The following is a 12,418-nucleotide window of genomic DNA, read 5'->3' as shown; positions in this document are numbered from 1 at the left end:
TCCCAAACTCTCAACAGGAGGTATGAATGGCAAATTTGGTTCATATTTTTCTTCCCTGGTCATTTTGGCCAACAAGTATTTTACCCAAAAAGCAGTGATCCAGAGACTGGCTCAGAGAGAACCAAAAACATGGTATGTAGTCCAACAAACTCCCAGGGGGCAGAGCAGTCTCCTAAATTACAAGTTTCCCATTCTGAATTGAAAGGAAACATTTCCCCCCTGCACGGACATTCATGTCCATAAGTTCAATTGCTCCAAAAATAATTTAACCACAACAGATAATCCTTAGCTAAAATCTGTCATAATGTTTAGAAATCCAAGTGTACAAATGTTAGATTCAGGACTTCAGGATGATTCAGCAAATTGGAGCATAAGCAGGACTTTATGTCTGGCTGCCTCCTGTGTGTGATTAAATCATTCTCTTCTATTGGCAATGTGGTCTGAGTCCATTTTACTCCAGCGTCATTTGATTGATCTTACTTGGATAAGTCTCATTGCTTTCTTCCTCATCTACTTAGTAGTGTATGCAATCAACGAAAGGATGTACGCTTAGAAAGGTGAACACATCAACTTGCCATATCATTCTTGGCTACTCGAGGCTAACCAAAGTTATTAAAGAATATTAGTGTTATGTCCCTCTGTGAAATAGTTATTAGGTCTTCCCAGATACCAGTGAGCCATGAAACCAACCACCAGTTTCTACTGGGAAAGTAATGAACCTGGTGCAATCATTCATGGATGTTATAAACTATTTGGACTTCTCACAGGCTCTGGATCCCCACCCCCCAATTCCCAAGGGAAGCTAGGCTGATTTGCTCCCTCTTGACTTTTTGACAACAAGCAAAGGTTTTAAAAAATGAACCACTGCTGTACGTAGGGCTTTTCATTGGGTAGATACGGTGCTTTTATATTTTGAAAGGTTTCAAAACATCTTTTGTTTTTGTACTTTTTTTATTGTCCTCTTGTATTTGCTTTATTCGGGTTTCCCCCCCCCAAGCTTTGAATCCCCTTTGAGGACTGAAAATAATATATAAACCTAATAACTTCAGATATGTAGTTTCCAGAAGGTATTTCAGAATAAAATACCTATCGTTTCCGTGATGGAGGGTCAACATATGGAATATTAGAAAGGAAATATTCAAAATGTACTACATATTGAAACAAATTTAATTGGCTTAAAATCAAAATAAAAATTAAAAAATACAAAATTGGGAGGAGAATAATATAACACATATGTGATAACACACACACACATATATACACACACACGTCTCATTTGATTTGTTGTGGTCAAAACCACTCTGGGTGAGCCAGCATTGTGTGGTGGTTTGAGCATTTGACTGCATCTCCAAAGATCAGGGTTCAAACCTCAACTAAGCCATAGCTACCTAGTGAATGACCTTAAGTGAGTCACATACTCTCTCAGCCTCAGAGGAAGGAAAAGATAAGCCCACCTGAACAAATGTTGCTGAGAAAGCACCATGACACATTCACCTGAAGTTGCCTTTAGTCAGAAACAACTTGAAGGTACACAACAACAAATTAAAATCTGCTCAAGGTTAGCAGTTGCTCTTAGGAAATTGCGGCATGAAGTCTAAAATAGGTCTGAGTGCCTAAGAATATGGCAAATGACATAAAAGGAGAGAATAGAAATATTGTCTTGGAGAAAATCATACGTTAATCAAACATGCTGCAGAGATATTTTGTCATTTTTATTACTAACATTTATGCACATTTTATAAAGAAGCCTCATTTAGTCACAGTATATTGTATTCCTTCAATAAAGTTCTCTCTTGTATTCATTTAACACCAAGCTTTTAATAAAAGAAATGGGGGAAAAGACAGAAAAACAACCAGTCCTAGGAGATGTCATTCTATATTTATGCCTAATGTAACTACTTCATTGTGGCAGAAATGTTGGGGCTTTTGCCAATTGCAGTTGCTAGCAATCCTAAAAGATTATAGCTGGCATTCAGTATTGCAGTTATGAATTTGGAACCTAAAAAAATACCTGCTTTGTATTTACAAGTACTGCATAGTCTTACTGTAAAGCTAGGTAAATGCCACCCTTGCCCACCTAAAGAACCAGCAGTTCTGGCAAACAAAATCCATTTGGCAAAGATTGTCAGTATCTTATATTCAGAAAAGGTTATCAGTTTGCCATTGCCTGGGCTGCACTGCACTACCAAAACTAAAGCAGCTTTAATAATATGATGTAAAAAAAAAAGGTAAAAGCTTAAGTAATCTGGCTCAAAACTTTACGGAATGCTCAATGCCATGGAATCCTGAGATTTGTCATTTGGTCAGGCATCATCACTCTTTGGCAGAAAAGGCTAAAAACCTTCCATAGCTTTGAGCCACGTCAGTTAACTGGGTATCATCTCATTAATTCTATAGTGTAGAACTGTGTACTTCTGCAAGAATTGACATTTTCCTCTTGGTAGCTGAAATATGCTCCATTTCCTGTTAGAGCCGAAGAATCGAGGCATTATCGAATGAAAACAGCAGCTTATTTAGGAACACACTGGTCCAGATGTCTACCATTTTGGCTGAACAATATGACACTGAGGCAAATGTACCCTAGCATTTCTGGAAAATCTACCAAACCACAGGCAGCAAATTACATGTATGTACTGGATATATTGTAATCAATTATTTAAAAACAGACATTAAGCCATAATGGAAAATTATGAAGGTAGCACCAAGTAAAAACCATAGTTTATCTGTTTGCACTTTATTCTATTCCTTCAGTTGGAATAGTTCCCATGTTTACTTCATCCTTAGCCCCATACCTATGATAACAGTCTCGGGTAACTTTTTTGACTTCATTCTTCACTGTACGCACGTTTTTATGTTTCTATTCAACCCTTGTTTTATTGATCTGTTATATTGATATGTTCTATTGTTTTGTTTTACAGTAGAACCCCGGTTAACCGAACTCCGGTTAACTGAGGCTCTGTATTATCTGAGGCACCGCTGGGGGCGCTCCTCCCTCTCTCTCTCTCCTTCTCGAGAGAAGGAGAGGGAGAGGGAGAAGGAAGCACCCCGTGGTCGCTGCTGCCTAGCAATGCTCGCAGGGTGCTTCCCAAGGGGTGAGCCCTCGTCAGGTCTTTACTGAAGGGAAGGCTTTCCCCTTCCCTTCAGTAAAGGCGCTGGACTTTGGTGAAACGAGGAGCCTGTTGCAGTTTAACAGTGGCCGCCGTGTTTCCCCAATCCCCGTCACTCTGCTGGCTGTTGTATTGGATCACACGTCGGACACTTCCCAAGTGTCTAGGATTGTGTGATGTATTGGCGAATAATGCATGCAGATCCCAGTAAGGTGGCCTTCTGCAGCTGGCAGGTGGTGATTTTGTCAGCGCCAATTGTGTTTAAGTGCAGGCCAAGGTCTTTAGGCACTGCACCCAGTGTGCCAATCACCACTGGGACCACCTTGACTGGCTTGTGCCAGAGTCTTTGTAAATTGATCTTTAAATCCTCATATGGTGCCAGCTTTTCCAGTAGTTTCTCCTCAATCCTGCTCTCCCCTGAGATTGCAACATCAACAATCCATACTTTGTTTTTTAACACGATTGTGAGGTCAGGAGTATTGTGCTCCAAAACTCTGACTCTTTGAATTCGGAAGTCCCAGAGTAGCTTGACATGTTCATTCTCTGTAACTTTTTCTGGTTTGTGATCCCACCAGTTCCTTGTCGCAGGCAGATGGTATTTGTGGCTCAAGTTTCAATGAATCATCTGAACAACAATGTTATGCCTCTGCTTGTAGTCTTTGCGATCTTCTTGCAGCAGCTGAGGATGTGATCTATTGTTTCATCTGCTTCCTTGCAGAGTCTACATTTGGGATCTGTCGTCGACTTTTCAATTTTGGCTTTGATGGCATTGGTTCTAATGGCTTGTTCTTGGGCTGCCAGAATCAGGCCCTCCATCTCCTTTTTACAAAGTCCCATTTGTGAGCCACAGCCATGTTTTTTCTTTGTCAATTTGGCTCTCAATTCTTCCCAGGAACTGTCCGTGGAGAGCCTTCTTTCGGCAGTTTTCTCTTCTGCTCTGGATTGTGTTTTTACGGTATTTACTCTTTGTTTTTTGCACTTGAAGCAGTTTACTACTAATGACTTCCCTCAATGTTGGTTCTTGACTGCCTTTCACATAATCTGCCAGGGCATGTTTCCCTTCCTCTACCATTTGTTTCACTTGCAGAAGCCCTCTGCCTCCTGATTTTCTGGGCAGGTAAAGTCTGTCGACATCACTACGCGGGTGTAATGAGTAGTGGATTGTCATCAGTTTTCTTGTTTTTCTGTCCAGATCATCTAGCTCTGCTTGTGTCCAGTTCACAATTCCAGCAGTGTATCTAATGACGGGTATGGCCAAGGTGTTGATAGCCTTGATCGTATTTCTGCCATTTAATTTGCTCTTCAAAATCTTTCTGACTCTTTGGATATATTCTTTGTTGGCCACATTTTTCACATGCCCATGTTTGATATTGTCCAACTGTAGTATGCCCAGATATTTATAGGCTTCGGGCTGATTGCATTTTATGGTTTGTCCATTTGGCGGCGGCGGCGGCTTCTTCTTCTTCTTCTTCATTATTATTATTGTTGTTGTAGAACTTTTGTCCTATATTTCAGTTTCTTGTTGTTCCTTGTAAAAGCACCACTTAGTTGAGGGTCAAAATGTTATGGAACATCTGATCCATACCTCACAACCTCTGAGGATGCCTGCCATAGATGTGGGCGAAACGTCAGGAGAGAATGCTTCTGGAACATGGCCACACAGCCCGAAAGACATACAACAACCCTGTGATTCTGGCCATGAAAGCCTTCGACAACACATCTGATCTCAATTTCCCTTAAAGTGTAATAACTCTGTAGATTCTAAAATTATTAGTTGAAGACACTGTTTCTTCATCTTGGTTCTGTCTTACTGTCACCTTATAGTCAACCTCTGACATTTCTTGGTCACCTACCTTGACTTATCCCTGTGTTTTCTAAAATCTATTTTGACTCCAGTGGGAGAGGGAAAGAAAAGAAATCCCAATTCTATGGGCAATGAATAGAGAGAATGACAGGTAGAGCCAAACATCTTTTAATTTCTGCATTAATTATTTTTCTAGTCCAGAGGTAGAATTATTCTGCAGTATGCTGCAGGCAAGCAATGGTGGCTATTAGCCCTTGGCAAGGTCCCACATTTCCTCAAATGCAACAAGACAATGAAACAGATAAGATAGTGCAAAGTGGTAGACAATGGCAGCCACAAGGAGGTCCTCCAGCAAGAGCACCAGATTTTTGAAAACATAAATTGGGAGATTTGCGAGAAAACAAAACTCACACTTGTCTTGTCGAAGGCCTTCATGGCCGGGATCACAGGGTTGTTGTATGTCTTTCAGGCTGTGTGGCCATGTTCCAGAAGTATTCTCTCCTGACGTTTCGCCCACATCTATGGCAGGCATCCTCAGAGGTTGTGAGGCATGGATAAGCTAGGCAAGGAAAGGAAAAAATATATCTATGGAGAGTCCAGGGTGTGGCAAGAGTTCTTTGTCAGTGGGAAGCCAGCATTAATGTTTCAGTTAATCACCCTAATTAGCATTGGAAAGGTTTGTCTCTTGCCTGGGGGCATCCTTTGTTCAGTCATTAGCCGTCCTTGGGGCTCCTCTGCCCTCAGAGTGTTGGTTCCCATCTACTGTTTTGATTTTAGAGTTTTTTAATACTGGTAGCCAGATTTTGTTCATTTTCATGGTTTCCTCTTTTCTGTTGAAGTTATCCACATACTTGTGGATTTCAACAGCCTCTGTTTGGTTCAGATACGTAGATGACACCTTCAAAATTTGGAGCCATGGAGAGGAAGAACTCAGCAAGTTCCTGGACCACCTTAACAGCATCCACCCAAACATCCAATTCACCATGGAAAAAGAAAAGGAAGGAAAACTGCCATTTCTAGATGTTCTGGTCATCTGCAAACCCAATCAACAATTGGGCCACACAGTTTACAGAAAACCTACACACACAGATAGATACCTTCATAAAAACTCCAACCATCACCCAAGTCAAAAAAGAAGCACAATCAAAACCCTGACAGACCGTGCACAAAGAATCTGCAAACCTCACCTCCTCCAAGGTGAACTAAACCACCTAAACTGGGCTCTACAAGCCAATGGATACTCCATCATAGACATCAGAAGAGCTGCAAGGCCAAGAACAAGCCATGAGAGTCAAGACAAAGATCCACCCAGAGGAAAGGTGCTCTTACCATACATCAAGGGAACCACTGACCGCATAGGCAAACTGATGAAGAAGCACAACCTACAAACTGTATCTACAGACCCACAAAGAAAATCCAACAAATGCTACGGTCAGCGAAGGATAAGAGGGATCCTCTCTCCTCTGCAGGAGTCTACCGGATACCATGCAGCTGTGGACAAGTCTACATAGGGACCACCAAACGCAGTGTCCAAACACAAGTCAAAGAACATGAAAGGCACTGCAGACTAATTCAACCAGAAAAATCAGCCATAGCAAAGCACTCCAATCCTGTTTGCAAAATATGAACTCACAATGTGGGGTGACTTTGGGAACTTTTATGTAAGTTGAAGATGGGGATTTTGGCCAATGCAAAGAGAGGAAGGGAATACCAATCCCCACAATGTCGTCTTACGTCTTTCCCACAGAACAGTAACATTATTTTCAGATTTCCCTAAAAATCAGTTGAAAAAAGCAGCTATTTCTGTTCAAACGATTCTCCTACCCCATCCATCTCCATACATATTTTAAAACGTAAGTGCTTGATTGAGAAATTTCAACTGAGCTTCAGAAAGTGTTCTGAGAGGAGGATTAAAGCAGTCTTTGCTTAAATGAAGCTTTTAGGACACACTGGAGCATGACAGAATTTTGGATTACATTCATCACCTCAGTTCTGCCTTTATGAAATCTATATATTACTGCAGGCCCTATCTGACTCATTTATTTATTTTAAAACTTCTTATGCACTGTAAGTTGAGCTGTTTGAATGCTGGTTCCAAAAAACTGCTATCGACAAGAAATGCTCTATAATATTTTGGCAAACATAATAATCAGACTCTTTCACCCTCTGTTCTGAATGTCAGCACATGTCCTATTGGAATGATTTGGAGAACCAGGGATGGGCAGATGGCTGGTTGCATAAGAACAGAGGCACTTTTTACAACATTATATAGGAATCATTTGCAAATGAAACACATGGCTCTCCCAATTACTTTCTATAGCTCATCAAGCACACTGAAATCCTATGCTCACTTACCTGGGATTCAGCTCAACCAAATTCAGTGAGTAGGCATGAACAGGATTGTACTGGTTAATAGATATGCAATTTACTAACCAGTAATAAAAGATTGAAAGGAATGACAATAATATAATGCTATCATGGGTCGTGATCCTCAATGAAAAGGCATATAGCATATCCATAAAGAAATTATGACTCTAATTCAAAAACACACAGCACTTTCCTCCTCCTCCTCATGAATCTCTGGAGGACACTCTCTGCAGACTTTCCAAAAATGCGCATCCAGCTATTTTTTAAAAAGAAATAAGTAGATGACACTCTTAATCATTTAATAAATGATCATTCTGGGAGGGGGATCTTCAACACCAAAAAGAGTAGACTTTAGACATTGTGCTGTTGGCACAGATTTCCAACCATTTCTGCGACCAAACAAAAGTGAGTTATGATGGCCTACGTTGGGCATAATGCCATCATGACTCAATAACAGGATGCCAATCATAATACCTGATGTGGGCTTTCTGCGTGCTGTCCTTCTGCTTCTGTCTCCATTTTCTATCTGCAATCTGATAGCCTGGATAGCTTGGAACATGAATTCTGGAGATGGATGAGAGGAGGAAGAGGGAAACTATAATAGGTATGCTATATGACAATAGGTAACGATAAAGCTTTTCCCTGACATTAAGTCTAGTCATGTCAGACTCTGGAGGTTGGTGCTCATCTCCATTTTTAAGCCAAAGAGCTGGCATTGTCCATAGACACCTCCAAGGTCATATGGCCAGTATGACTGCATGAAGCACTGTTACCTTCCCACCGGAGCGGTACCTATTGATCTACACACATTTGCATGTCTTAAAACTGCTAGGTTGGCAGAAACTGGGGCTAACAGCGGGAGCTCACCCTGCTCCCCAGATTCAAACCACCAACCTTTCAGCCAGCATGTTCAGCAGCTCAGCAGTTTAACCGGCTGTGCCATTTCAGAGAACCTTAAAAAATAACAAATCATATCTTCGAAACCACAGGCCAGAAGAAATTATTTTTCTGCCTCAGGATGATGGAACCCACCCAGGTGTGCACCCACTCAGGTCAATACATTACTCCTAAGATGTATGAACTATCGTAGGAAATAAAACAGAAAATGTCACAAATGCCTCTCCCAGGTAGTAAAAAGTGAAGACGAGGAAGAGAAGGCATGAAATAACACAGGATTCAATCCCTTGAAATGATTGATATATGGGGAGGTAGCTGTCATCCCCCAAATGTTGTTGGACCTCAACTTTCATCATATCTAGCCTGCATACCAATGAGGGATAAATGCTGAGAGTTACAGTCCAGCAATATCTGCCCAATACTCTTCCCACAGGATTTCTTTATCCAAACTTTACTGAAATTGTGACATGCACAATTTGGATCAGGCTTCTCTTAATGGTAGTGTTGGCCCTGCATCATCAGTGTTGGCAACATTTCAAACAACTTGGCTGATGCCCCTCCTTATACACTTTGGAGATATTGCTCTCCATGATGCATTACCTAAAAATAGCAGTGTTGTGCTGTCTGACGACCTCATCACACCAGCAACCTTCTTTGTCATGTACCACCTCACACTGGACTTCCGACACAAACAGTGTCACTGGCAAAGCTAATACACAGAGAAGGAAAAGCAGCACGACTGAGAAAGCAAGAAGGCCAAGCAACACAACCCTCTATGGACTTCAAACGAAACAGCCGCTGATCGCTAAAGTAGGGGACTATGTCTCCAAACTGCATATTCAATTATTCCGCCTTGCCTGACGTGGTTTTTAAATGCAGAGGCATTCTAATCTAATCACTAGCTGACTCCCCAATGCCGCACTTTTTCCAAACTGCAGAAATAACAACATTACAAAGACCAGGAATCAAATTCATTATTGCAAAATAACATTAACTTTTACAAATGTCAAAAGAGAACATGGACAGCCTGTCTCCTCCACCACTCTTTCTCAAATACCCCAACCCTTTCTATCCCCTATGTTAAATTCCCTTCTCCCGCCCCCCCCCCTTTAACTGTGCATTTCAGTCTCTTGCTCTCAAGCCTTGAATGTCCTGAGTTTCACAGTTACTTTGAGAAATATCTAGGTTCACACCTGCTCAGTCCTGAATGCATGCCCCATTCCAACAAAGAGGAGACATTAAAACAAGCTTTCTTCCATTCATGCTCTCCACAAATACAGCAATGCTTAGACATACACACCGAAGGGATGGTGTGCTTCTAATTTTTTCTTCTTAACCTAGCTCCCCCGTTCTGCAATATCTGACATTCTCATTATACTCAGCATTCTTCTTATTGCTATTTTAAGCATGATGCCTTTGCATTTGATCCCACACCCTCCCTAGCATTCTGCATCACCACTAAAAGCAAACAAGAAGAAAACAGCCAGCTGCTTTTATTTGGAATCATTTCTTGGCTGATATTATCTCTAATGATTGATGGTCAATACTTGGATTGTTTTTAATACTCCTGGTGTATGTCAGGCGGGAGGCAAGCCGTGTGATTGCTACAGCCACAACTCAGGCTAATAATAAGCAAGAGGGGATTGTTATGAGTCTGGGTAGATGGTAGGATTACTAAGCAGCCTTCCATATTAAAAAGGAAATTAGGAGGATTCCCTTACAGGCATGGTGGCATTTTGGTTATATTTTCTTCTCTTTTCCTTTGTCAAAAGCAGGGGCAAATTATTTTTAACTGCAATTTCTTGGCCAGTGCTTAGTGTTAGTATGCTGCCATTAAAAAAAATAACAAACAGTGTGTGTAAGAGAGAGAATAGATATGAATGAATGGAAGAAAGCTTGTTTTAATGTCTATGATTGTGTGTCATAGCACATACATAGATGTGTAGCTCCTAATCCACAGTTTAGGCCACATATAGCCGTTGCAAAGGAAAAATCATCCACATTTTGCACAGCCAATGCAGAGACAGAGGGTACATCTTCACTGTAAAAAAAATTCTAATAGTTTTTATTGTGCTTTTATCTATAATTACAGTGAAAGCGAGGAAAACAATTGTGTGTAGACAGTGGGGTGAAAGTAGAGACCAGAGACCAAAAAGCAAAAGAAGATAAAACCAGGAGAGGAAAGATAAATAAGTAATAAACTTTAAAAAAAAAGGTGTAAAAAGAAAAGAAAAAAAAAGAAAGAAAATTTTTTTTTGGATGACTTCCCATTGACCTCTTGAGGGTTTCAAAATCTTGTAGTCTGTATTCATCTCTGGTGTTAACAGTCTTGTAGTTTTGGTGTATATCACATATCAAATGTCTATTGTTAAATTATATCCTTCTTTCTGAATGAAGTCTCTGAAGCCCAGCCAGTCTGTTTTTTCTTTGACTTCTCTTAGTCTTTGAGTTAACGTATCCATTTGTATTATATCAAACAATTTTAAAATCCAATCGTTGATGGACGGTACCTCCTTTTGCTTCCATAATCTAGCTACAACTAGTCTTGCTGCGGTTCCAATAAAAAATAGTAATTTGTCTTGATTCTTGTTTGTTTTTACATTTGATATTCCTAATAGATAAGTCTCTGGTGATAGAGGGAACTTGAGTCCTAGTATTGATTGTGCCGCCTTGTGGACATTTTTCCAGTATTCTTTGATTTTCTTACATTTCCACCATTGATGTAAGAAGGTTCCTACTTCTTTGTTACATTTCCAGCATTTATTCGTATTGTGTTTGTTAAAATTTGTTAGTTTGACAGGGGTGAGGTACCATCTAAAAACATCTTATACCAGTTTTCTTGAATTTCTGTGGCTATGGTGTATTTTATTTTTTTATTCCAGATTTCCTCCCACTGGTTTATGTTTATGCTGTGGCCTATATCTTGGGCCCACTTTACCTGACAGTGTTTAATTTGTTCTTCCTCAGTTGACCATTCTAATAACATCTGGTATAATATCTTCACTGTAGAATTAATATAGGTTGACACCACTTTAATTTCCATCACTCAATGCTATGGAATCCTGGGAGTTGTAGTTTAGTGAGTTTACTAAGGCACCGTACTCTTTGGCAGAGAAGGCTAAAGATCTTCAAAACTTACACCTTCCTAGCATTGAGCCATGGCAATTAAAATGGTGTCAAACTGCATTAATTCTACATCATAGATGAGTCAGACAAAGAATGAGTTACCTAAGGCCACATGGTGAGTCCATGTTGGAGATAAAACTCAAGCCAAAGACTTCATAATTCACAAAACAGTCTCTGACCCATGATACTGCACCAGCTTTGATTGAAGAATTACAAAATTGCTATGCAATCATTTTGTTTCTGAAGGAAAAAGTCATTTTAATAATTTTCTTTCCACTCTGAGAAAACTTTTAAAAGCTGTGTAGTTTTTGAAGATTCACAGTTTGAAATTTATTTCACACAAAAGTTGTATGTGCTATATGGAAAACTGTGGGGGATTTGTACATGAAAACATTTGTTTGTACTAAAAGTGTTACTTTCTGCACATAGATATACACAAACTACCATTTCATGCCAAATATTTCACAAATTACAAAGATACTATTCAGTCCAGAATTCTCCTTACCAGGATTTTCCAAGATTGGGGGAAGAATGTTTTGACCATTTTTTAATATTTTAAATATTATTTTCGTTCCTACTGGATAATTGAGGAAAATAGACAAACGGGTTATAGGGAAGGAAGTGGAAATCTGCATGGGATTCCTTTGGTGCTGTCAAAGGGGAATGACTGCAGCTGACTCTCTGTATCCATAGATTCTGCATCCCCAGATTTAACCACCATTCCCACCCCCACCTCCCAAATAGTCCCAAAACCAAACTTTGATTTTGCCATTTTTCAGAAGTGACAGCATTTTACTACACCATATAAATATATATATAATGTTCATTTTACAACAAAACCACTGAACCAAATCACACCAAATTTGGCCACAAAAGACATAGTCATCCAAAATATGTCTTTTAATTTAAAAAAAAAACCCTAGAAAAATAGTCTAAATTACAGATGATGAGGAAGAGCCTTTCCCCCCTTAACTGCCAGTTAGAAAGGTAGGCTCTGCTGCCTTTAGGCCCCGCCCCTTCGTATCCTAGCAACTCCCTCAGCCAAGATGGCGCCCAAGGCACAGGCAGTTAGGCCTCTTCAACACAGCCTATAAAATACAGATTATCTGATTTGAAC

The 12,418-nt window shown here is 40.1% G+C and overlaps 1 long non-coding RNA gene across 1 annotated transcript; it reads right to left on the bottom strand.

Moving 5' to 3' along the window:
- Positions 1 to 4,700: 4,700 nt before the first annotated feature.
- LOC134298303 (uncharacterized) lies at positions 4,701 to 11,975 on the bottom strand. Its single transcript, XR_010005314.1, has 3 exons — positions 8,776 to 11,975; positions 7,753 to 7,842; positions 4,701 to 5,470 (listed from the first exon to the last, which is right to left on the bottom strand). It is a non-coding gene; the product is annotated as an uncharacterized LOC134298303 (long non-coding RNA).
- Positions 11,976 to 12,418: the final 443 nt, after the last annotated feature.

The sequence above is a fragment of the Anolis carolinensis genome, chromosome 4, assembly GCF_035594765.1.
Source record: "Anolis carolinensis isolate JA03-04 chromosome 4, rAnoCar3.1.pri, whole genome shotgun sequence".
Taxonomy (NCBI): domain Eukaryota; kingdom Metazoa; phylum Chordata; class Lepidosauria; order Squamata; family Dactyloidae; genus Anolis; species Anolis carolinensis.
The sequence above is the reverse complement of the archived record's forward strand: the minus strand, read 5'-3'. Positions and strand labels throughout refer to the sequence as shown.